The sequence below is a fragment of the Globicephala melas genome, chromosome 7 (genome assembly GCF_963455315.2).
Source record: "Globicephala melas chromosome 7, mGloMel1.2, whole genome shotgun sequence".
NCBI lineage: Eukaryota > Metazoa > Chordata > Mammalia > Artiodactyla > Delphinidae > Globicephala > Globicephala melas.
Window position 1 is genome coordinate 109875187 of NC_083320.1, and position 25954 is coordinate 109901140.

Sequence of the window (25954 nt, forward strand, 5' to 3'; positions counted from 1 at the left end):
AGGGTCAGGTTCTCAAAGATGACCGGCTGGAGGGAAATGAAGGACGTCATGCCTCAGTCAACAGAAGAGCAGGTGGTTCAGACGCTGGAGGTCCTGGCTGGCAGGAGCTCCCCTTGTTAGAGGTCTCGTCTGGTGCTGAGCCCTTTCCTGCTCTGGGTCCACTGACGGGTTGTTCTCTGGGCTCCAGGGACCTTTTGAATAAAACTCCAGGGCCCGCTGTCTGGACTGGTGGGCACAGCGGAAGAAAGTGGCATCAAACTCCCGCCGCGTTGCACCACCAGTTATTCCTTCTGGATCATTAGTCCCTGGGGAGCTGGCTTCCCCAGGGCTGGAGGGCAGTGGGGGTGGGGAGAACCCCATTTGTTGTTCCCTTTCTTCCCAGTGTAGGGGGGCCCTCCTCCTTGAGCCCTCACTCAGGGGGCAGTCACCAGCTCTGGGCCTTCCAGGACATACTTCACTGTGACCAGGTTCTCACGGGGAAGAAAACAGGGGTGCCAAGCGGTGCTGTCTACAAGCAGGAGATGCTCACAGCGGGGTGGGACTCTCCCTGTGCTGGGGTTCATACCAGCTTGAAGATGCCCGCTGGTAGTAGGCGTCAGACGCCTGCATCAGAACTCCCTGTGGCATTGTTTAAAACACAGACCTAGGGACCCACCCCAGGCCCAAGAACCTGCATGGAATCAAGTAGCCTTCAGGCTTGGGGGCCGGGAGTAGAGAGTGGCAGGCTCGCTCCCAGCCTGAGTCTGAGGCTGGCCTGGGCATGGGTGGCGTGGGTGCTGGACCGAGAATGTTCACCCTTGAACCTAGCCCAGCACTCAGAGGGACCCTTCCCGGTGCAGGGGGCATGCACAGAAGTCAGGGATGGGGCGTCTTTCCTGGTGTGTTTCTCCAGCAGGGTTCTGGTTGCTCCCAGGTCTGCCTGTCTGTCGGTTTCATTCTACGTGTCTTAAAAGCACCATTCCTTTTCAGAGGAAGTTATTTTGACTTCAACATCTGGGCCATTATTATTTTTTTCTTCTCCTCCTCCTTCTTTTCTTCTTCTTCTGGGATTCAGGAAGGAAACTCCTCCCTCCTTTCCTAAACTGCGGCGTCCTGAGGACCATTAATCCATGACCGGAATGGGCAGGGGCCCAGCGTCTGCACATGGCTGGCTGGGGAGACAGGCTCCCAGGACCCACCCGAGACGATCATTCTGTTTCCTCCCCACATCTTGGTTTCCCTCTTCTCGTTCCAAGGCCAAGGGCACAGGTTTTAGGCCCAGCTCAAAACTGGCTGACTTTGGACCTTCCTGTCTCAGATGGGGAACACCCTGAGGCCCCCCCCCCCCCCGACGCCTCCTTTGAGAGCTCGGCTTGCCCTTTGACCTCCAAGGCTCGCAGTCCCAGGATCCAGGCTTCCTTCCGGGAGGGGCTTTGGGTGTGTGGCTCTGAGATGAAGGGTGGATCCATCAGCAGGCTGGGCCTCCTTTTCCCTGGATACCAGTAAGAGGTGGGTCTGGGCTCAACAGGGCCCAATCCTCTGGGAGGGATACGAGCAGCCAGCCCCCCGATCCCCTCGGTTCCATACATGTCTTCCCCAGGCCTCTGTGGGGAACCTGCAACCCCCTGGAGCAGGGCAGGACCATCCTCACTGTCCGGGTGTCATGCCTCTTCCCTTGGCTCAGGAAGACAGACCACCGGGGTGGGGGCCACACCTTGTCTGCCTGAGCCTTTGATGATCCCTCCGCTTTCCCAGCTCAGACCTGGGATAATCAGAACACTGCCCTCAGGGGTGGTGGGAGGGCTCCTTGTGCCCCAGATGGATGTCAGATCCAGGTCAGCACCCTTCCCACCTCTTCCTGCTAGGAGGCATTTTGATTTGGGCTGCAATCTTCCTACAAAATCTCCCTTTTTTGTGCTACGCTGGCCTCTGGCTCAGCCTGGAGGGAAGCAGTACAGTGAGGTGGAAAGAGCCCAACGCTTGGGAGGAAGCTGACCTGGGTTTGAACCCAACCCCGGTGGTCACTCTCCAGAGCAGGGAGTTTGCATGTTTTGCTCATTTGAGAGCCCCCAGCCCCTAGACCACGTGGTGGGTGCACAGTGCATATCCACTAAATTCACAAACACACGCTTACATGGTATTGTTACCAAAGAACAGATTGGTAAGAAACAAACACCAAGATAAGCCCAAACCTCCGGCTTCTGCCCAGCCAGCTCTCCCTCACTGTGTATCTGTGTATTGAAGTGTAAATCTGGGGGACTTAAATATGATCTCGGGTGGCCTCAGCCTGCAGCGGCTTGAAGCAAGATTTCGGTTCCTGGTCGGAGATGGAAGTCAGGCTGTGGCAGTGAGAGCACTGAATCCTAGCCACAAGCCCAGTGGCCAGCGACAAGGCCCCGGCCCGTACGGCTTTGCAGAAATGAATTCGCACGAAGATGGAAAGCAGTGAAACAAGTAAAGTGCTCATTAGGAGGAAAAGGAGTACGTGTGGGGAGACACACAGGTGGGCTCACCTTGAGAGTCGCGCCCTTGCGGTAGTTTGAATCACTTTTGTGGGGCATTTCTTCTGGGTTTCCTTCGGCCAATCACCTTGCTTTGGCTGGTTCTAAGCCTGTATTAGGCTTATCTCAGGGTTCTCCCATGTGTGCACACGCATCTCTTAGCCAAGATGGCTTCCAGCCAAGGGGCCAGTGGGTAGGTTGACATCACCAACTGTGGGGTGGAGACCCCTCCCTTTTTGACCTTCAAGGAGACTTTCTGTGCGTGTGTAGTCGAGGAGGTCTCCTTGACTTCGAGAATGAGGAATGTGTGGCCTTTTATCTCTTATCTGGGCAGGGCTCAGCTTCTCCTCCCTCCTGCATCTGGTCCACAGGGGACGAACTCCAGCTGCTCAGCCTGGGGCCCATCTACCTCCTGCCTCAAATCCAGGCAGACAGACGCCTCCTGGGCAGCCTCTCAGGAAGTTGCAGCAGGGCGGGGGCTCTCCACCTTCTCAGTGATCTTAAGTCCCTCCTGCCCGGTCCGCAGTCAGCCTGCCCGGATTCCTTCTCCTGCTGGGTCTGGTACAGCATGCTGCCTGTTCTCAGGAGCCCCCTTGGGGGGCCCCTGGCCTGGGCGCCCTCACAGTGCCCAGCAGCTGGGCCTGGCCCCTGTGCACCAGGAAAGCCCGGCTAATCGCACACATGGGCCCCTCTGCTCGCAGGCCGATTTGCATTGTGGGTGTATCCCTGGTCTCACAGGGGTCTGGTTCTGGCGCTCTGCCCTCTACGTTCCTCCTAAGCCATTGCCTGCTTCCCACTCTGGCTCCTTGTCTTCTGGAAACTATGAATTTGGGGCCTTCGGGTGGTGCTTAGGTCACGAGGGTGGAGTCTTCAAGAATGGGGTTCATGCTCTTATAAAAGAGACCCCACAAATTCCCTAGCTCCCTTCTGCCAAGTGAGAGTCCTAGAAATCTGTGAACAAGAAGAAGGTCTTCACCTGACTATGCTGGTACCCTGACCTTGGACTTCTAGCCTCCAGAACTGTGAGCGATGCACCTCTGTTCTTTATAAGCTACCCAGCCTGTGGTATTTTGTTGCAGCAGCCCGAACAGACTAAGACGGTCTGTCTCCCTACCTGCTGGGCCCCTGAAGGCAGCTGCTGTGTCCTGTACTTCTTTGAATCGGCCCTTATGTGAGCGTGTCCTGCATTTATGTTGAATGACCTGAGTACAGAGTACAGAGGGTTTCAATGACTTGAAATCTAGGGCAAATGACTTTTCAAGCCTCCAGATAGGAACACTAATCTTTTAATCTTAGTGTGGCAGTATGCAGGGTTTAATTGAGTTGTGTTGGGACAGTGACAATCCAGCCAGCTTAATAAATGCCACGTGGAGTGGAATCTCAGGCAGAACTTGTTCTGTGAGCAATTATGAACTATCACGAGGAGGGAGGTAATACAGAATGAGCGTGGGGCATGGTGTCTGGGGCTGGAATGCCCAAGACCCAGCCTGGAGATCCCTTTTATGGGTCTAACGGTGCTGGTTTGGGTGGACACACTCAGACAGCAGGCACACAGAAAAGCTTGAGTCCTTGGCGAAGTGAAGGCTCATGGGTGTTTTTAACTTGTGCCTGATGATGAAACACAACGAATCCTAGAACCCACTGATGATGGATGCTTGGTTTCTCTGCACATGGAAGTAAAGGATGGACTCTTTTGACCCAGGACCTCAGGCAATGCCCAGGGTGTGGGAGAGGAACTCCTCCAACAGAAACGGCAGCTTTTCATCCGAACGTGCTTCTTAATGCTCATCCCAAGGCGGCCTTCCGTGGGCACCCTGGCAGCGAGGGGCCCCTAGGGCAGGATGCCAGTCAGAACCTGCTGGGAGGGTGGTTACCATGCAGATTCCCAGGCCCTGCCCAGGCCTACTGAACCGGAGACTTTGGGGGAGGAGGTGGGGCATTCCTAGCTTTTGGAAGGTTCCCAGGTGTCTCTGAGGTCACCGGCTCAGCCGGCCCGCAGAGTGACATTTGGGATCTACTGCCAGGGCAGGAGAACGCCCAGCAGATTGACCTTGGAGGCAGTGTGACTTTCATCAGTGATGTTTGACAGTGTCACCTCCCTCCCTCAGCTAGTGACCTTTCTGCCTAAAGGTAGAACGTATATTGATTGAATGCCTACTATGTGCAAGGCCTCTGCAACTCTGTGAATTAGGAAATGTCATCATCCCCATTATACAAATGACACAGCTGAGGCACAGAGGGGCTTGAGTGACTGGCTCGAGACGGAACCAGGGCTGGAGGGTGGCAGAGCCCGGCATTCCAACCTGGCCTGCTAACTGCACGCCAGCTGCTCCCTGCGCTCTGGACTGCCTTCTAGATGCGGTGTCCTGCAGTCCCCAGAGGGGTGCTAGCAAGGGCTGGAGTAGCATTCCAGCTACATTCCAGTCCTTGGAAGGCCACTCCCCGCTCAGGCCCTGGCCTCGTTACTCCACGGCTCACTCTCAGAGCTGCCCCTCAGGCCTGAGGCCCCCCACTTCCTTTGCACTTGGTTTCTTGGTTCTCCAGGGAACTGAGATGTCATCCAGGTAAAGAGATGGGGCCGCCTTGTTTTCCCTTTCTAATTTGGGCTCCAATCTCTGAAGAGAAACACCTTTCCTGCTTCCTCATTTTGTAAAAATAAGTTTTAAATTAAACTGTATCTGATACTGTGCTCATTGTAATAAATTTGGAAAATCAAAAGTGTAATGATACAGAAAATTCACTCACAGTTTTCCCATTCGCTGTTAGCATTAGCACATTTTTCTATCCAGTTTTTTTTTTTAACTTGTTTTCTCTGTCTTTTTTCTTCTTCCAGTTTTATTGAGATATAATTGACATACAGCACCATATAAGTTTAAGGTGTACAGCATAATGATTTGTTCTTTCTCTAAACTGAGCTCATACTGTAAATAAAGTTTTGCATTCTGGTTTTGGTTCATTATTAAATCAAAAACATTTCCCCACATCATTAAAACAGCTTTTTTGTTAACATATTTTTCATAGTTGCTTTATGTCCCATTGATGTGATAATTTATTACTTAACCACTTTCTATGTCTGGGTTGCTTTCCCATTTCTTGCTTGGATGTGAATGCTTGTCAGACATCTTTATGTGTCAGTTTTTATCCACATCTTTGAGAGATTATGTAGAAGCATTATCTGTGGTTGTTACAAAGGCTTTTAATACAAATTTGCAAATTGCTTTCCTGAAGACTTGTGCTAACTCGCCTTCCTGCCCTTGTGAGTTAATATTTGACCTCAAAGAGATGCTATGGGTCCTCTATTCTGAAGTGACCTTCCAAATTAAATTGGGGCAGAAAGGACAAGGGAGCAGCCCATTTCTCCATGATGGGGAGCCCCCAGGATGTTCAGCCTCTATTAAGGGAGCACGTGCTCTGTTGGATTAAGAGGATAAAGCTCACCTTTAGGCAGGTTGGGCAGGTCGTATTTGCCTGTTAAGCCTGCTCTTTGTAATAGACTTCATTTTAGACGGTCCATTGCCCACCCAACGTCAGAGAGTTTCACATAGGAATGGCTTTTAGATTTTGATAATGTTTCTGCTCAATCACTTAGAGGAGTCATTATTTTAATTTTTCTTTTTAAGTGTTCCAACTTTCCATGTCCCTTCCCCGCTCAAGATCCAGCCCCAGAGTGCTCGAAGGAGGAGCGGAGGGCTGAGTACCACTGCCGGTGTCATCTCAGCGCCACGCGGGCCCCAGGCTGTCTTGGCGTGCACGTGCGCACACACGGACACACGCACGCATGCGCGCGCACCACCTGGAGAGTGTAGGAGAAAGTGAGCTGGAATCTGGGCACTGCCACGCCCCCTCCCTTCTGTGCTTGGGATGGACTTATCCGTTAACCCAGCACTGGTTTTCTGTTGGACCTGAGCACCTCTTCAGAAAACTACTCAACGCTTTACCCCAGGAAGTCGTTGCCATTCAAAATAAATTAAAATGACCGATACTTTGCACAGAAACCTGAAGCGCATCTCCATCCCCATCTAGCGTACCTCCTAGGCTGTTGTGCTGTTAGTTCGTTGTCCCCCTTCCCCACCCCCGTCCCCTCCCTGTCCCTTCCCCGAGCTTCTTGCAGGAAGGAAATGGAAATGAGAGACTGGGTGACCGCTGGTGGGCTTTACGTGGCCCTCGGTGATACTTTGAGGTGTAGCGGTCCATCCATGCAGAACCTTTCAGCTCCCACTTCACCAATGGCTGTGTTACCTCCTTGTGCTTCAGGCTGCTGTGCCCCTCTCCATCCTGAACTCAGCTGGAGCTGCTGGTAAAGCGTCAACTTTCATGTCTTGGACTGTCCATGTCTCTTTTTGCCTGCCTGTAGTGGGCTTTTTTTTTTTTTGCTATCGGCTCCTGTAAGGAGTCATTTTCCAAGGGTAAACTTAGGAAGCTGATGGGAGCCGAGGGAGCTTTTGAGGATGGGGAGGCAGGTGGCAGGTGGCCCTCTGGGGGTGAAATGCCCCCATTGTCTCCCTGCTCCTGCCTGCCCTTCACCAGCTCTGCTCCACGGGGGACCCAAGCCATTAGCAGCCACAAGTTGGGCCCTGGCTGATGGGTCTTCTTGAGACCCAGTGGACTCTCTCGGGAAAGTACGCGGGGTCCTCATGTCCAAGGCCTCCTCCCCACGTGCACTGTGAGGGCCTCACAGCGGGGACCACCCCTGACAATGCTGCTGCTTCCCTTGGTGCTGACTTTTGGAAATGCACAACTGGCCATGTTGCCGGTCGTCGTTCACCAGTAGTTACGGAACTCCTCTGAGCAGGCACCGTTCTAGAGCTTGGCATCCCTTGCTCTCACGAGCCTACATTCTTGGGGGAGGCAGAGGGATTAACGAGAAACACAACGTGTTTCATAATTCATAGAGTGTGGTGGAAGTGATTAAGTGTTTGTAACAGAGACGACGTAGGACCGTGTCAGTGGCCTGGGGGTGCCAATTGTAATTTTATCTAGGTGCCACGGCGAGCTTCTGGCATTTCGGCAGAGTCTCGAAGGAGCTGAGAGTGTTGGCCGCGCAGATGTCTGTGGAAAGGAAGTTCCAGGCAGAGGGAGCAGTAAGTGCAAAGGCCCTGGGGCAAGCGTGAGCCACAGTGAGGCCACGTGGCTGGAGAGCTCAAGGGCACCTGAAGGGAAGGCATCGGAGAGAGCCGGGGCCAGGCCCACGGGGCCTGCGATCCTTCGCACAGACTCGGGCTTTCACTCTGAGCGAGGCAGGAGCCTGGCTGGGGTTGTGGGGATGAACTGTGGACACCCCGTTGGGAGGAGTGGGCAGTGATCCAGAGGGATGCTGATAGCAGATGGGACAAGGGGGTTAGCTGTGAAGGTGGTGAGAAGAGGCCAGATGCTGAATGCATTTCGAAGGTTGGGTTTTTGACCCAAGCAGTCAGAAGCATGGTGTCGCCATCAACGGAGATGGCAAAGGCTGTGGGTGGCACAGGTTTGGGGGCAAGGTGGGCACGCAGAGCTGGAGGAGGTGCTCACCGGCACCCAGGAAGCTGGGCTGATGGATGGGTGGCCGGCTGCGGGCCGAGGCTGGTGTCAGCCTGTGGATGCTCTCTGCCGAGGCTTCTGTTTCCTCTGTGCAGCGGGACAGTTGTCAGGCGAGGGTGAGGTTGGTGAAGGTGTTGGAGCATCTGGGGAGAGACAAGCAGGAGACAGCACCACATTGCTGTGTAGAAGAGGGCAGCCCTGGGGCACGGTGGGGACACACGTGAGCTTCGTGCCATGGTGGGTGGATAGGAGAAAGCCGCAAAGCAGGGTAAGGGAGGGATGAAGGGGTCACCCGGCAGGCAAAGGGCATGGTCAGCAGGTGCTGGCGTGCGTGGAATGTATGAAAAGAAACCTGTAAAGACAACGGGGGCTGGAATGGCCAGGTGTGAGGTCTTCTTTGCTTTATTACGTAGCTGTATTTCCCCACTTCTTTCTTATCTCTCATCCACTCCTCGCTAATATAAAACACAAATGATAGCACCTCAAATGGGAATGGTGACTGAGCTGGAAAAGGGATGCATGTTCTCCAGAGACAGAACCATGGCCTTTGCCCCTTCCCTTCCGAGTGGGTTTGCTGAGGGGTGTGGGGAGGTGAAGCCGCCTTGCCCCTGTGGCTTGGATGAGGCCTAGTTGGCAAAGGTGGAGACTTTCCTGTCCATTGCAGGCTCTGCATCTCTCCTGCATTCTCTTCTGCGTCGCTGCAGGTCAGGCGCCCAGAACTATACTTCGTAGGGTCCCATTTCTCAAGGTCTGGCAGAGGCAGCTGAAGGGAAGCCCTGGCGTGAGGCCCGGGAGGTGGAAGAGAAAGGGACCCTGTGCCTGCAGGGTGGCAGTGGGTGACAAATTCTGAGAGCTGGCTGCTCAGTGAAGGGGGCACCAGGACAGTTTCTGTGGCTTCCTTGACCCTCTCTCCCAGCCTTCCAGCAGTCGTGAAAGCCTTCAGTTCTCTGCTAATATGTGGGATACCTCGAGAGGCTCCTGGGATGTTCACCAAACCCCACCTGATGCACCCTGGAAGGCCGCTCTTGCGGGATGCTGGGCCACGTGCCCCGACTGTGCCAGGGAGGGGAACACGGTTACTGATAATCCCTGGACAAGTGGACACAGGCGCCCCACCTGCCCTCTCTGTAGGGAGGGGTGGAAAGGCCATGCGGGGCTCCGGGGTCCCTTAGGGAATGGTACAGCGCCTACGTGCCGAGTTAGATGGATTTACAGATGGTTTTCTCTATGTCTAAGGTTTCCTCATAAAACCGATGAGTAGTCTTAAAATATTTCTACTAATAAACTGTGGATTGATGCTAATAGTAATAACAAAAGCAGAAGCCATAAGAAATGGCAGAACAGGCACTTGTACTCCCAGCAGGGACTTTTTAAAAAAATTTTAACATCTTTATTGGAGTATAATTGCTTTACAATGGTGTGTTAGTTTCTGCTTTATAACAAAGTGAATCAGTTATACATATACATACATATATGTTCCCATATCTCTTCCCTCTTGTGTCTCCCTCCCTCCCACCCTCCCTATCCCACCCATCCAGGTGGTCACAGAGCACTGAGCTGATCTCCCTGTGCTATGCGGCTGCTTCCCACTAGCTATCTACTTTACGTTTGGCAGTGTATATATGTCCATGCCTCTCTCTCTCTTTGTCCCAGCTTACCCTTCCCCCTCCCCGTGCCCTCAAGTCCATTCTCTTCGTCTCCAGCAGGGACTTTTGTTGCTTCCGCATTATGGAGTGAAAACGTTGCTGAGCCGGTTAGATATTATATATTTGTATCATTAATAAAATTGTAAGAAATTATGTAATTTTAAAAGAATTGTCTATGTAATGTTTATCTCACCAATCAAGATGATCTTCTCAGTGTGTGTAATTGTCCAGCAGGTTAGGAGAGAAGTACATGGTTATCAGCCTTGGATGGACAAGCGCATCTGTGTCCTCCCCTGGTAGGGGTGCGGTGGGGGGCAGCTCTGAGGAGTGGGTTGTGTGGACATGGGGGGAAGTTAGATGCCGAAAGGCTATCTTTATCTTTCCAATGTACTCTCTAACTGGTAGTTTTCTACCGAAAGCTAATTATCGTTGGATATAATTCTATGTTTAGACACTTAACTAAATTCTCTTATTGTTCAAATAGCTTTTCAATGCATTCTCCTGGTCCTTCCACGTATACAAATAATAATAATTTTGCTTCCTTCTTCCCAGTTTATATAGTGAGCCACTAGCCTCAGATTGAACTCTGTATCAGCAAAGAATAGAATTTGAATGCACGTGTAAGCTATTCTAGAACTTAAAAAAAGACAACACCAAAATTATTTCATGGAGCTAGCATAAAATTCAGCCCCAAACCTGATAAAAACAACACAGAAGTAAAAATTCATATTAATTGAGGCAAACACTTGAAATTAAGTTTTAGCAAATGAAATCTCTAAAAATATTTTTAAAATAATGCAGTACAACACATTCCAAGAATGCAAGAAGATTTTACTGCCAGGAACTAATTAATATTAGAAAAAAGAATTGGGAAGTAATTTCCTGTATTAAGGAGTCTCTAGGAGAATAAAACACCATCTATGATTATCTCCATTAAAGCCAAAATGGCATTTGATAAAAATGTACAGTCACATCTAAAATAGGAATAGGTAGGGCTTCCCTGGTGGCGCAGTGGTTGAGAGTCCACCTGCCGATGCAGGGGACACAGGTTCGTGCCCTGGTCTGGGAAAATCCCACAAGTCATGGAGCGGCTGGGCCCGTGAACCATGGCCGCTGAGCCTGCACATCCGGAGCCTGTGCTCCGCAACGGGAGAGGCCACAACGGTGAGAGGCCCGCGTACCGAAAAAAAAAAAAAAAAAAAAAAAAAAAAAAGAATAGGTAGACACTCCTTCCATGTAGTAAGAGAAAGAAACTCAAATAAGAAACCAGCTTCCATGGAACAGGGACACACTGAGAGCCTGTCATTAATGGCAGACACAGGTAAAGATGGTCATTTTCATCATGATTCTTTGACACTGTCCTGAAAGGACTAGTTAATAGAGCTAGAAAATAAAAAGGAATAAGATATAAAAATTGGGAAGGAGGGAGCAAAATTGTCATTATTGCCAGGTGACTTAGCTGTGTACCTGAAACAAGCAGGAGAACCCAGTGAGAACTTTTTGAAAAATAAGGGAATTCAGTAAAGTGTGTGATTATGGAATGGAAACACAAAATATTTCCCTAAAAGAATTCATTTGCTAATTTCTTCTAGATTCTACATATTTTTCCTATATTCAAATTAGATGACTCCTGTTTTCCTAGAAAGTCATCCATTTCTTCCAGGTTTCATATGTTTTTGCATGGGTTTGAGCAAAGTTTGCTTTTATTATGATTTATACATTTTTTCTGTGGTTATTTCCCATTCTCACTTCTCATTTGGGGCAAAAGTTTGCTTTTGCTTTTCTCTTGACTGGCCGTGTGCTGCCAGTTCTCTCTTTGCCCCTCCCCCATCTGTTTTTCCGCCCAGTTCTGTCCTATCCGGTTCCAGGAGGCCGAGCTGTGCGGCTGAGTCAGCTGAGCAGCCTTGCCGGCGGCCTGGCGCCCATGTAGGTGGGGCAGCAGGAGGAAAGCAGTGTCACGGCCTTTCTAGGCCCGGTGCACTGCAGCCCCTGCCCTCACCTGGTTCACATCTACATGTCACTTCCTTATTTCTTCAGTTCCGGGGCGGGGGGTGGGTGTGTGGGACGTGACTTCACCTGGAGCTTGTCCCAGGTACCTTTCTTCCCCTCACCCTGCCCACACCTCTGGGAGTAGGTGGGCCCTTGAGGTCTGTAGGTGCCACTGTTTGTGAATGTCCCATGGGTGTTGAAAAGGCGGGAACGTTCAGTTTGCTGGGCAGGGCTCGAAACTTGTTGATTCGTTTTGTGACCTAGACCCCTACCCTTAACCTTCTGTCATTGCATTTCTGTGATGGATTAGATATAGGCGGAGAGAGGTGAGTTCAATCTTTCTGCTACTGTTGTGTTTCTATTTCTCTGCGTATTTACTTAGTTTCTCCTTTATAATTTGGTGCCGCATGTGTTGGCACATACATTTTCCTGACAGTTACGGCTTTATTGCATATTATCCTCTTGATCGTTATAAAGTGTCTTCCTCTCCGTAATGCGTCCCCTGAACTGTCCTGACTGATTGTGCTTTCACAGCCCTGGCTTTGCCCATCCACTTACTCTCAGGCTTCTCAGCGGCTTTGCTTACTTAGGTGCGGCTCTTTTTTTTTTTTCAGCAAGTAGATTTTTCAAATATAATCTTAAAGGTGTGGATGTATCCAGTTATTGAATATCTGTCAAGTTTGATCTTAGTTCTGTTGTCTTTTTTATGTTACTTTACTGAGTATTAATGTTGTGTGTGTGTGTGTGTGTGTGTGTGTGTGTGTAGTTTGAATGTTTTCTGCCAGTAGTATGGAGGTTGATTGTCTTACATTTTAGTTTTATATTTGTACAAATGTTGAAAACTCCATTTCTTGATTTATCAACCTTCAGCCAGTTTTTGACAACCCAGAATGAAACATGAGAAAGAGAAAAGATTTAGACTTTCTTCCAAATCCCTTTCCTGCCTATAGCTCCAAGTTTGGTTAGTTTATATCATTCTCATGTGGCTAATGTCAGAATCCTGACCTGCTGGAATCATATTCTGACTCTCTTTAGCCCTGATTCTGTAAGTAACCCACTGCCAGGCTCTCTCTAGTTCTTGTACCAGGCATCTCCAAGTATGTCTTGGCTGGCTGGCTGGTTGTTTTTAGGACTTTCTAGAGACCTTCATGGGTGCAATATTTTGGGTACTTGCATATTTGAGGTTGTCTATTGCTCAACTTAGTATACATTTTTTAGGTCACATTTTATTTCCCACAAAAGTTGAATACATTCCTTTGTGGTCTTCTGGAATTTAGTGGTGCTGGGAAAAATCTGAAGGCAGCCAAATTTCCTTCTTTGTAAGGAGTTACATGTTTTATTTTTATTTTTTGCCTGGTTGCCTAAAGACTTTCTTTTCTATCCTTGATAGAGCTTACTAGGATATGCTTTAGTGTTGCTTTCCTGTATCATTTTCTTCCGGAATATGGAGTACCCTTTCAATCTGTAGCTACAATTCTTCCTTTTTCCCCCCAGAAATATTTCCTTCTCATTTACCTTTGACTATTTTTATTTCCATTTGGTAGGTTCTATTTTAGGGATACCAATTATCCATAAGTTGGCTACTTGTTGTTTGCTCTTCATGTCCACTGATTTTTTTTTAAAAAGTACTTTAATCAATTTGTCTCTTTATTCTGCATTCTTTTTTTTTTTTTGCGGTACGCGGGCCTCTCACTGCTGTGGCCTCTCCCGTTGCGGAGCACAGGCTCCGGATGCGCAGGCTCAGCGGCCACGGCTCACGGGCCCAGCCGCTCCGCGGCATGTGGGATCCTCCCGGACCGGGGCACGAACCCGTGTCCCCTGCATCGGCAGGAGGACTTTCAACCACTGCGCCACCAGGGAAGCCCTGCATTCATTTTGATTATATTCAGTATTTCCTCTTTGCCGGAAATGTGATAATCTACCCTGTCTTTCCTTTGCTATTTTTTTTTTTTTTTATAAATTTATTTTTGGCTGTGTTGGGTCTTCGTTGCTGCATGCAGGCTTTCTCTAGTTGTGGCGAGTGGGGGCTACTCATGGCAGTGTGCAGGCTTCTCATTGCAGTGGCTTCTCTTGTTGTGGAGCATGGCCTCTAGGCACGTGGGCTTCAGCAGTTGTGGTTCACGGGCTCTAGAGCCCAGGCTCAGTAGTTGTGGTGCACGGGCTTAGTTGCTCTGTGGCGTGTGGGATCTTCCCAGACCAAGACTTGATCCCATGTCCCCTGCTTTGGCAGGTGGATTCTTAACCACTGTGCCACCAGGGAAGTGCCCTCCTTTGCTATTTTTAATTTATTTATTGGTTCAGAAAGTCACTCCATTTGTTTCCTTATCTCTTTAATCTCCCCTTGTAATGCTGTTATACCATTTTAATCATTTAAACAATCTGAAAATCCTCTATAGTGTACAGAGCCCTTCCATATTCATTATCTCGTGTAATCCTTATGATAATTTTGAAGAGTAGGTTTTACCTGTTCCCCTCAACATTTTATTCTAAAAAATTTCACGTATGGAAATGGTGACAAAATTTCACAGGTAATCTCCATCTATCCACGCCAAAATCCATCTACATTGTCCCATATTGCTTTATCGCTGTTTCTCTATCCCTCTTTCTTTCCACCCATCAATCCTTCTTATTTTTGATGCCTTTCAAAGGTGCAGACATCAGTACACATCCCCCCAAATACCTCAGCAGAGTCATCTATTTTGGAGTTCTTTCATTGCCTTTCATTGTGAAAGCAGTCTTTGCTGTTCCCTCCAACCTGCTGGGCAGAGCTGCACCCAGAGTGATTCCTCCTGGCTCTGAAGAGGGATGCCACCACAGCACTCCGGACTCCTGCATCTCCTCTCCTTCCCTGCTGTCCTCATCCTCCCTGCCCCCCATACTTTCTGTGATTAGTCAGTTGGTTCCTTAGCCGCTAGGAGCTGTGCCACCGTACCAATTCCAGCTCATGTCACTTCTCCCTTTTTTCTCCTTTGCTTTCTGAAATTTATGTTACAGACCTCAAATTCATAATAAGTTAAACTAAGTTCTATTCACTTAGTAGTTATTAAATGTGACACGGGCCCCTCCTGGTTGCTGCAGTGGGCGAGGCTGGGATGGCCAGCAAGGTCACTGTGCATCCACGTTTCCAGCACCGCAGAACCTCTCAGAGCAGGCGATGGTCCTCTGTTTCACTGCCTCTGAAGAGCCAGGAGCTGGGGAACTAATGCTGAACACCAAGGTACAAATGCCAATGGAGCTGTTCTCCACCCCTGCTCTGAGGGAATATCTTTCTCGGCCCACTCAGGACGCCACTTCAGTTCAGGAAGGGACCTACCAGAGAAAGGAAAGGAGAAGAGAAAGAGCAGTGTTTTTCCTCAGCTCATCCAGGTGAGCCTATCATCCAAGGAGAGAATCACGTGATACAAAAGATAAGCAACTTTAGAGAGAACTGGTCACAGGACAGGACCCTGAATTTCTTAGAGCACAACATCCCCAGTGGTCAAACAGGCACAGAACAGTGTGCTCAGTGGCCATGTCTGGAGAGTTGCCACTTAACTCAACCAAGGAGCACAGCTAGAAGGGGCATGACAAGGACCAGGGTGACCAGGGCAGGTGACACAGAGTCTCGCTCCCTGCTGGGAGGACTGCACCTCAGCCCTACCTTTGGAGGCCAGTTGGGCCCTAATAAAACTGAATAAACATCAAACCTATAACCCAGAAATTCTCCCGTGAGGAACCCTTCCCCAGGGAACTCCTCCGTGGGAAGATGTGAACATGGCCATGAGCAAGCATTGTTTATGGTACTGAAAATTCATAATGTCCACCAGGAAGGAACTGGCTGAATAAATTGTGCTATATTCACATGCACACATTCGAACAGCAATTAAAATAAATGAGATAGCTTTATAGGAATCAACTGCATGAGAGCTTAAGGCTGCAGTATGAATACAGTGAGTGAAGAAGCATGTTTCAGAATTATAAATTCAGTACGACTTTATGGAAATAGTAAAAACAATAAAGCTTTGCTATCTCGTCTTTTTGGACGCATAGCCATAGAGCAAAATAAGACTGTTAGGATGGGAAGAACACATACCAACTTCCGATGGGGTTTGCCTGTCAGACCAAGGAGAGGGAGTGGGGCTGGGGGAGGGGTACCCAGCAGATGCAATCGTAGCTGCATGATTTTATTGCTTTAGAAATCTCCCAGGCACTTTTGGAGATGTTAACATCTGTTAATTGCAGGTGGTGGGTACACAGGCAGTAGTAGTTCTCTTTGTAATTTTTCATAGTCTGGAAGTATCATGTGTTCTCTTCCCTCATTTCAGTAAAAAAGGCCTGGAGCCCTTTGTGGTGGAGGAACATGTGGCTGAGCACAGAGGTGGAGGCAGAAGAGCTGGCTGCTGAGTTCCTGGAGGGCTGCGTGTCCCCTGCTGGGCTGTGAGCCCGTGAACCCAGGACCAGGGTAATTCATTTCTGATTCCCTGACCTGGCCCGGGGTAGTACGGCAGCTATGCTGGTCATCTTGTCTGGAATGAACAGAGTGGTGATAAGGGTGGTGTCCCCCTTGCTCCTGTCTGCAGGGTCCACCTGGGGATCTGGCTCGAGGGGCCATCCACGTGCCTGTTGAATGTATAGGCCATGGGCACGGGGTGGGGGCAGGGTCCTGCAGAGGGTCGGTCCCCTCCTGGGCCCTAGCCAGGGAGGGCTTGACAGGGGAAGGAGTGGGCACTAGCCCAGAGAGGGGGCTCGGGGAGGGCTGCCTGCTTCTGCTACCCGTCCAGGCCTCTGTGACAGACATTGGAAGGGAGTGGTCCCAGGACCACAAGTCCTCATGTCTCTCCCTGCCTCAGGGATGCAGGAGTTGAGCTTCAAAATGCTTCCAGTGCCTGCCCTGGGCTTAGATGTGGGAAGGAGGGCTGGCGGTAGGAACCACCACCACTGTAACAACAGTACAATGCTGGAATTTTGGATGCAAAATGTCACAGCTGTAATGGACCTGGCATCTCCTCATTCAGGAAGCTGATTTCATCAACTCCTGGGCGGGGGTCAGAAGGGGCGCCTTTGTGTGAAGTTTGAAAATAGATATTGGCGCCTTCAACCTAGAGCCCTGGGGAGGGCGTTGGCGGGTATTTGCATGGGCCAGCTCTGGGCAGCTGGTGAGGCCAGGAGGGGAGCCCAGGTGGGCTCTGTTTGTATTTATGGGATCTGATCTTTAAAATAAATCATCATGAGTCTTATTGACGCATAAATTCATGAAGTAGGCCTCCATTTCGAGTTGACGCTGTGCCAGGCCCTGTGTTGGGAGGCTGGAAGGAAACACAGGGGTCCCCACCTCTGTGAAGCTCCCTCTGGGAGCTGGAAGACACTTTAGGTTAGAAAGAGCTGGACAGAGCCTGCAGGGAGGGGATTGTGGGCAGGCCCAGGAGCAGCCCGTGTGGGAGGAAGGCCAGGGGGCTTGAGGGAGTGCAGGCTCCAGGAGTGTGTGTGTGTGTGTGTGTGTGTGTGCGCGCGCGCGCACACACACAAACGCTCTGGCGGGCCTTGTTTGCCGTACGAGTGTGCATGTGTGTCCAGAAGGACCTTGGTGACCTGCAAGATGGCCAGGCTGGTCTCCTGTGGGTGGGCCGGTCACTGAGGTAGTGACAGGGTCAGACTGGCTGGGCCGGAGGGCAGAGCAATGGCAGAGGGCGTGAACTTGAGTCAAGGCTACATGTGGGTCTGGGCTGTGCCAGTTGAGACCCACCGCTGGGCCACCCTGGACCTGGGCAGCATGGGCCGTCCAGTTTCTGATGAGTGTGGAATCAGTTCCTCCCTGATTCTGGAAGCAGGACCGAGCCAAGTTGTAGAGGGCAGGGGACAGGACAGGCTGACGCAGAGTGATGGAAGGGACCGGCCCAGGACTGTTCTTTGCAAACAGGTTTATTCCTCATAGGGAGCCGCAGGGCCCCAGGGCCCCGGGGGTGGCCCAGCAGGGAAAAGCAATCACCAAGTCAATGAACCCAGGTCTCTGGTTCGATACCTGCTGTGAGGGATACACATTATTTTTAGCTTTAAGGAGGCCCTTTGCTTTGAAAAGGGCCAGCTTTTGAAAGGACCGCGTGGAAAGAGTCAGAGGCAATGGAAAAGGCAAGCTTAGAAATGCACACTTGCACGCCGAGATCCAAACACACTTCTCCAGGATGGAGTGAATTCAATATAGGAAGAGACTCTCACTCAAAGAAGTAATTAGATTTGGAGGATAGAGAGATAAATCTGGGCCCAAGGAAAGATAATTATGTTAGCTTTTGTATAACACAATTTATGTTTACTTAAAAAAGTAAATGACAATTCGTTTCTTTGTGGATATTTGTATCTTCTCATATTTGGGCTCCGCCATTGTCTGCACAACCCCCGAGGCAGTGTGGTGGAGCCGTAAAAAACATCAGGGAGGATTCAGACTCATTTCTAGTCCTGCTGTCTGACGCTGGGCAAGCCTCTTCACCTTTCTCAGCCTCGGTTTCCCTGCTGCTTAAATGAGGGGTTGCACTAGATAATCTCTAAACGTGTGGCCTGGTTCAAAGATGAAATAGGCCACGTGCAGGAAGCACCAGATGTGTGTAGAATGGTACCTGGCTGTGCTTTGCCGTAGAATTGACATAAAGGACAAACATAAACATCAAATAAAATAGGAATAGAAAAGCGATACTAAAATCTTTTAATCTCAAAAGTTTGCATCTCCTGAATTTCTAGTTCTTTTTTTTTTTTTTAAGAAAATCTGCTGTCAAATCCCAGCATGATTCACTTCTTGATTTTCCCCTATGCCTGACTTCAATACCAAGCTCTGCTTTCTACAAAAGCCCGGAGGCATGAAGTGGATTAGCTCTTGGAAAACTGGGAGGTGAGTCTATTTTTTGACTGATTATAAAAGTCGTATATTTTAATAGGGAAATTTTTTAAAGGACAGAAAAACCTGAAGAAGAAAACAAGAATTGTCTGTAACATTACTATCCAGAGGAAAGTGTGGTTAATATTTTATGTGCTTCTTTTTAAACTTTTCTGTGGCATATAAGTTCAAATACAGACATCTTAAAATAGCAGAAAACTACAAATACAACAAGCACTATACATCCACCATATTGAATTAACAACTGTCAATATAGATCAAATTTATCACGTTTATTTTACTTTCCAAAGAATTAAAAAGCAGCGTATAGTTGACATCGCCTTGACCCCTACCTCGGGCTCATTGCAACAAGTACCGTAATTCTATGAGTATCTTTTCAATCTGTTTTTGGGGGGCTTGCATATTATGTACTGGTATCTGTGAATAATTTAGAATATTGTTTCCTATGCTTCAAAAAATGCATATAAATAATATACAAAAGTTTTGTTTTGCAACTCTTCGTGATTAAACACTGTGTTTTTGAGAAATGTCAATGGTGACATAGAGATCTAGTTATATTTAAGTGCTGAATAGCATTTTATTGAATAAGTATTCCGTGTTTTATTCATCCATTCTGTGACTGGTTTGGGTGTTTACATATGTATGTATGTTATTTTTTACTGTTATGCTTTTTTCAAGAAATATTTCATGATGAAAATTGCCTTGTATCATTGACAATTCTTAAAAACATTGGTTTTGAATGTTGAATATTATTCCATTTAATGGATGCAGTAAAATTTATTTAACCATTAAAGGTGTGGTCTAGCGTCGTTCAGGAGAATCATTGAGCTGTCTAATATCGTGGACCCACATGAGTAAATTTGAATTTGAAGGAATCCATGACATCTATGGGATTTGGGCTGACTTAAATACATTTCCAGCTTTGCCTTTTACAAGCTGGGTGAATTTAGCAAGTTCCTTAACTTCTGGGAGCCTCCAAGTTCCCACCTGGACCGGGGGGGCCATAATAATATAATCAGTTCCCAGGGCTCTGGGGAATATTGCAGGCATGGTGCCAGGCATATCACCCACCAGCACTGCTCATCACAAATAGGGTTGTTATTGAGAGTTGTTGAGAATTACGTTTCCTCTCTGGAACTAGCTTTCTCTTGGGAACCTTGAAGTTACAGGTGCTTTGTTCTGGGGATATACACGTAGCCTAGTCCAAAGTTTTCAAACTGCAAGGTGCACAAGCATCTCCTGAGGGGCTCATTGAAATGCAGATTCTGATGGATAGGTCTGGGGCTCCGGAGAGCCTGCATTTCTAAGCAGCCCTGTGGGTGGGTGATGCTTGCTGAAGCTGCTGGACTGGTCAGCAGAGAGGGTTTGACCACGTGGTCCTCTTCCACTGGCTCACTCTCCCTGGGTTCGGTGTTCTTCCACATCTGTGGGCGGCTGCACGTGGGTGGGGGCTGTGGTTGGCTGAAGCCACAAGAAGAAGACCCTCCCTCCCTTCTCTCCTCCCTTCGGGGGGGGGGTGGTCTGGGGGCCTTCCTGTGCCTTAGAGTTGCTGAGGAGTGCACGTGGTGATAATGAAGTCCTAAAGAAAAGCTCCTTTTCCTTTTCTCTGTAATACCCCTAAATCAATTCGTTTTTGCAATCAGGGATACAAGGTGGAAAAAAAAAATATTGCCTCGATTAGGTGGTGTGTCATCCTGTTGTCAGTTATGAATAGTTACTTTTACTTAACTGAATGGGCTCAGTAAACATTGTGGTATTATTTAATATCCTGAAGGTTTTTTGACCACTAATTAAACATAAAAGAACAAATCTAACCTACGGATCAAGGATGACGACTGTGCTAACAAGATGTTACAACATCCATATAAAAATAAGAGATTCAGGGCTTCCCTGGTGGCACAGTGATTGAGAATCTGCCTGCTAATGCAGGGGACACGGGTTCGAGCCCTGGCCTGGGAAGATCCCACATGCTGTGGAGCAACTGGGCCCGTGAGCCACAACTACTGAGCCTGCATGTCTGGAGCCTGTTTTCCGCAACAAGAGAGGCCGTGATAGTGAGAGGTCCACGCATCGCGATGAAGAGTGACACCCGCTTGCCACAATTAGAGAAAGCCCTCACACAGAAACGAAGACCCAACACAGCAAAAATTAATTAATTAAAAACCAAACCAAACCAAACCAAACCAAAAAACATGCCAGGGAATCCTAAAGACCTTCTAATGGATAATAAAGAGAACTTTAAAAAAAATTAAAAAAATAAAAAAATAAGAGATTCAGTCAGCCAGAGAACAAAATCCTTGCTGTCTGCATCTGCTGGAGGGGGTGGGGAAGGGAGTTTGCTTCCTCACTTTCTCCCCCTCGCCTTCCATCCACAGACACCCTTTCCCCAATTGTTGCATGGTTGCCAACTGGCCAGAGGCAAAGAAATGAGAAGTGAATCCTGCTGTCTGCACTCCATCCCCTCCTGTCCCTGCCCCTCTGGAGATCCAGGTGGCCGGGACCCCGGGCAGAACCATGGCCCTCCTCTATGACCCCCACCCCCACCGCCATCATCATCTGTCCCCATCCCTCCTGGACCCTGTTCCTGAGCTGTCTCTTGTTGTAACCCTGCAGGTCTTCCATCCCCTTTGCTCTCCTTTACTGTGTTAATTGAGAACACCAAGACTCTCCTTCATCTTCGGGTCCCTTCCCCCTCCTGCTTCTCCCTGACCACACTCAGCCTCGTCCCTTCATCCTCCCAAGAGGACGAGAGCTCCCATCTCCACTCAAGGCCACATGTCTTGGCCCCTCCCCTGATGCTCGTGAGTAAGTACTTAACGTCTATTCTCTCCGCTCCACCACACCCTGTGGGCTCCGGAAGGTCACGGACTGATTTCTTATTCAAGGCTTATTCTTAGTCAAGAATCTCTTATTCTGATCCTCATGGCCAGGTAGCCTTCAATAAATATTTGTTTGCTGAATGAGTACTCTCAACCCTCAAATCCATATTGTTAAATCTGGCCTCTTCTCGACGGCTCATATACCAGTTGGCATCCATGAGACGTGCCACGAGCAGCCCAGACCCAAGGTGTACACAGCTGAAGCCATTGTCCTCTTTCTTCAATTGGCATGAGTCCACTGTCCTCACTGCTTCATTATAGAAATCTGGACTTATGATTGGCTTTCATTATAGAAATCTGGACTTACGATTGGCTTTCATTATAGAAATCTGGACTTACGATTGGCTTTCATTATAGAAATCTGGACTTACGATTGGTTTTCATTATAGAAATCTGGACTTACGATTGGCTTTCATTATGGAAATCTGGACTTACGACTGGCTTTCATCATGGAAATCTGGACTTACGATTGGCTTTCATTATAGAAATCTGGACTTATGATTGGTTTTCATTATAGAAATCTGGACTTATGATTGGCTTTCTCTTAACTGAATGAGTGTCCTGAGACTCAGTCCCACTCCATGCCCCACCAATTTACTTCCGGTCTGTTCCCTCCCCTAGGACTCAGTGATGGGTCCCAGACTAGCCTTGAACCCAGAACCTGGTTCCCAGAGCCAAGGCGTGGTCATTAGCAGCCATGCTTCAGCCACAAGACCTCAGGGAAAGCCAGGGTCAGGTGCCCACCCAAACTCCACATCGCTGTCTTGCCAAATAAATGAAGAGGGCAGGTGGATTCCCCCTCCATCATGGTATCCAGGTCTCCTCAGTGCCAGCAATAATTTGGCAAGTAAAAATTCCAAGGTCGCTCTATTATTTATAGTAGGAGCTTCATCTATTCTAGACACCTCTGCAAATTGAAACATTAATTCCACCAATTAAAAGAAAATAAAGATCACAAAAACATTACACAAAAGCTGTCTGCAAAAGGACATAAATAGTGTAGTCTCTGAGACAGAGAAGCTGCCCCACTCTTCCATAATACTTAATAGTGAGGAATGTCCAATGCTCTAAGGCAAATAAACTCACTCCCTCAAACGTTAAACTCAGTACAAAGATCAGCGTTCATCCCATCTCCATCCAGAGCCCCTTCAGCCTCAGTTCAGGTGCTTAGAATCTGGTTTTCCCTTTTCTTTTGGATTTTTCCCCTTGAGAATGTCCCCTAATTTCTTACAAGCTCAACTGTCCATTTAAAAGGATATCACCTCTCCCTTTCTCAACATTTCTAAGTACTTTATATAGCAGGATGATTTTTCTAGTTCACTAAAGTATTCTTAAATGTAAGCATGGATTAGATCGCAGATATAAGTACAATAAATAAATCTGATTGACAGACAAAAAAAAAAACAAAACACTTAAACTCAGGACGAGGAGTGGATGGGTAGAGGATCCCAGACTCCAGTTCTGGACCATTATCAGAAAGAGCTTTAGAAATACGAAAAAGAATATTATATATCTGGCTGAATGTGTAAGCTCAGTCCCCAAATTTAACGAAGATCAAATAAAGCCACCCATAGAACCATTAATCAAGTCCAAGAAAATAGACAGGGTTTGGGGAACCAGCATTCTCCGTTGGAGACAGCCTAAACTCACGCTCTTGCTTTGCCAGGGAAAAAGCTATTGATAAATGATTCGGGCTGATGACTTCTCAAGGCAAAGGCACCTGCTTTTACTTTTTACATGTTCTCTCATTTCAGCTCCTTGGCTCGAGGCTCCCACAAGAGCCCGTTTTGTGTCTGAACTGACGAGATGGTGAATCAAGGAATCCTGCTGCGCCAGGAACCACCCCGTGTTCCACAGAGAGCGCAGTGCTCCCATAATCTAAATGGTGGGCTCCATGCAGGGAGCCCTGCAGACACAGCTTAGCTTCCCCAAGGGTCAAGTGAGGAGGGAAGGGCTTTCAAAGGTTTGCTGCATCGGCTGTCAGCTGCAAGCTCCTTTGTTTCGGCAGGGCCAGGAGAGCACTGCCGGAGGCCAAGCTCTCCTAACTCAAGCTCAGGCTCCCACTTTGGTGCCAGTTCCAATCACAGGGGGCACGGGGTGGCCAGGAGCTGTGGCTGCCAAGGTTGGACAGCAACCAGAACTTGGGGTGTGGAAGAGGGGTTGTTGAGAGCCTTCTGGACGGCACTGTGGGCCACTTTGTTTCTTTCTTTGGGCAGTTCTCTGCTTTTACTGTCACATCTCCCTTGGCCCAGGTACGAAGAAGAAAAGGTTGCCCACCATTCCAGTTCTACAAGGATCAAGGCATCCTCTACTGCTGTCACCCACCCCAGGACAGTGCGCCCTGAGGGGGATTCAGGATAGAGCTAATCAGGGAGTACTCTGTGCTTTGGATGAATGGGGCCCCTAGCTAGCTAGATGCATACCTCAGGAAGAATTTCAATGACCCCAGATCTTATATCTTCCCGGACATAGAAAAACACTAAAATCATTAACTTGAGATGTCTGTTCTTTGTGATTAGCAGTTGTCTTTTTATGCTAGACTGCATGTTTTTCTCAGCAAAAAAGTTCATATATGTCCTGGCTCCTTCCAGGAGCCTTCTGCTTCCTCTTTGGGGCAGTTCCTCAGAGCTACTGAGAGACTGTCTCCCAGGTTGTAGTCCTCAGTAAGGTCTCCAAATAAAACTTAACTCACTGCTCTCACGTTGTGTGTTTTTCTCAGTCGACACTGGAACGCCCGCCCTTTACTCTGAACTAGGCCACCCCGCTCCAGTGCCCACTGCCTCACTTTCTTCCTCAGCTTCCTCCCATCACTGACCTCATAAAGCAACACTCTGCCCAAAGGGCTGCAGTCTGAACAGACTCAGAGTTGTCCGTGAGGACACAGTTTAATGCTGAGGCAGGAGATAGATGGGCCCCAGGCTGAACATTTTCTCCCCTGTGGACAGAAACTCCATAAAAGCAGGATGATGGAGGAGGCTGGGTCCTGCCCAGATAAGAGATAAAAGACCACATATTCCTCATTCTTGAAATCAAGGAGACCTCCCCGACTATACATGTGCAGAAAGGCTCCTTGGAGGTCCAAAAGGGGGGGAGGGTGCCACCCCATAGTAGGTGATGTCAACCTTCCCACAGTCCTCTTCACTAGAATCCATCTTGGCTAAGACATGTACACACAAACAGGGAAGGACCCTGAGATGTACCAAATACGGACTCAGAACCATGCAAAGCAAGATGACTGGTCAAAGGAAACCCAGAAGAAATGCCCCATATAAATGATTCAAACTGCCACGAGGGTGCAACTCTCTCTGAGCCCGCCCGTGTGTCTACCCACACATACCCTTTTTCCTCCTAATAAACACTTTACTGGCTTCATTACTTTCTGTCTCTATGTGGAAATTCATTTCTTCACAGCTGACAGGGCCTTGTCACTGGCCACTGGTCCCTGGTGGTCTGGTGGCTAGGACTCAGTGCCCTCACTGCCGCTGCCTGTCCTCAGTCTCTGGCTGGGAACAGGAATCCTGCTTCGAGCCACTGCAGGCCAAGGCCACTGGAGATCAATGCCACCTCTCGGGACTTCATGCCCTACCTTGGCCAGTTAGGCCCTTGGGCCATGGCTGCGGCAGCATCACACCTACCCTTCTGCAGTGCTTTGCTTGTCAACCTTGCCATGGCATGTTGAATTGTCTCCTTTACCAAACTGGAGGCTCTGTGAGGTCAGTGACCTGCTTCTAGCAGCATCACGGTGGGCAGGGCCCCCCAGCCTGATCCCTCAGTTTCCTTCGCATGTGTGTTACTACCCCAAACGTGTTCTGTGGTGTGGGAGACTGTGCTCACTCTCTTGCTTGCCAGGGGGACTACCTACCATGGCAGGCGGTCATGTTAGGTAGTCAGGCGTACCCAGAGCCGTGTGTCTCACGTGGGGCCCAGGGAGGTCTCTTGGTCACATGAATACACAGGACTTTAGGACCAACAGCGGGTCAATGGCACTAGGAAGTCAAGACCCTGGGACCCTGGACTCTTTAAATACAGAAGGCAGGGAGGAGTTGAGTTACTGCCCTTGGCCTCTGGGTGGAAAGGCTCATGCTGGCGGGGGCGGGGGTGGGGTGGGGGGATGTGGAGGTGTTTGAGCTGCACCTGGATCATCCCGCCATGACGCACTGCTAAGGCCCTTTTCACGGCTGCTCGGGATGGGGCTCTGTCTCTGTTCTGTCCCATTGATTTATTTGCCTGTTTATGACAACACCATCCTGTCTTCAAATTACCGTAGTTTAGAGTAAGTCTTGAAATCAGGGAGTATTTGTTACCTGACTTTGTCCTTCTTTCCAAAATCATTTTGGATATCCTAGGTCCTTTGCTTTTATGCATGAATTTTATAATCAGTTTGTCAATAGGTACACAAATCCTGTTGAGATTTTGATTGGGATTATGTTGGATTAATTTGGAGAGAACAGATATCTGAATGATATTGAGACTTCTGATGCATGAATATGATATATGTCTCCTTTAAATTCTCTCAACGTTTCATACTTTCCAAATCTTTTTGTCAGATTTATCCCCAAGTGCTTAATATTTTCTGATGCT

At 48.7% G+C, this 25954-nt stretch overlaps 1 long non-coding RNA gene across 2 annotated transcripts in view; it reads left to right on the forward strand.

Moving 5' to 3' along the window:
* Window positions 1–24005, forward strand: part of LOC132597575 (uncharacterized) — a 39915-nt gene extending 15910 nt beyond the window's left edge. The window contains exons 4-7 of one of the 2 annotated variants that reach the window (XR_009564477.1): window positions 14916–14998; window positions 15937–16073; window positions 18361–18488; window positions 23128–24005. This is a non-coding gene — a long non-coding RNA (uncharacterized lncRNA). The remainder of the gene's footprint in view (window positions 1–14915; window positions 14999–15936; window positions 16074–18360; window positions 18489–23127) is intronic. The other variant, XR_009564478.1, reaches the window with a different exon arrangement.
* Window positions 24006–25954: the final 1949 nt, after the last annotated feature.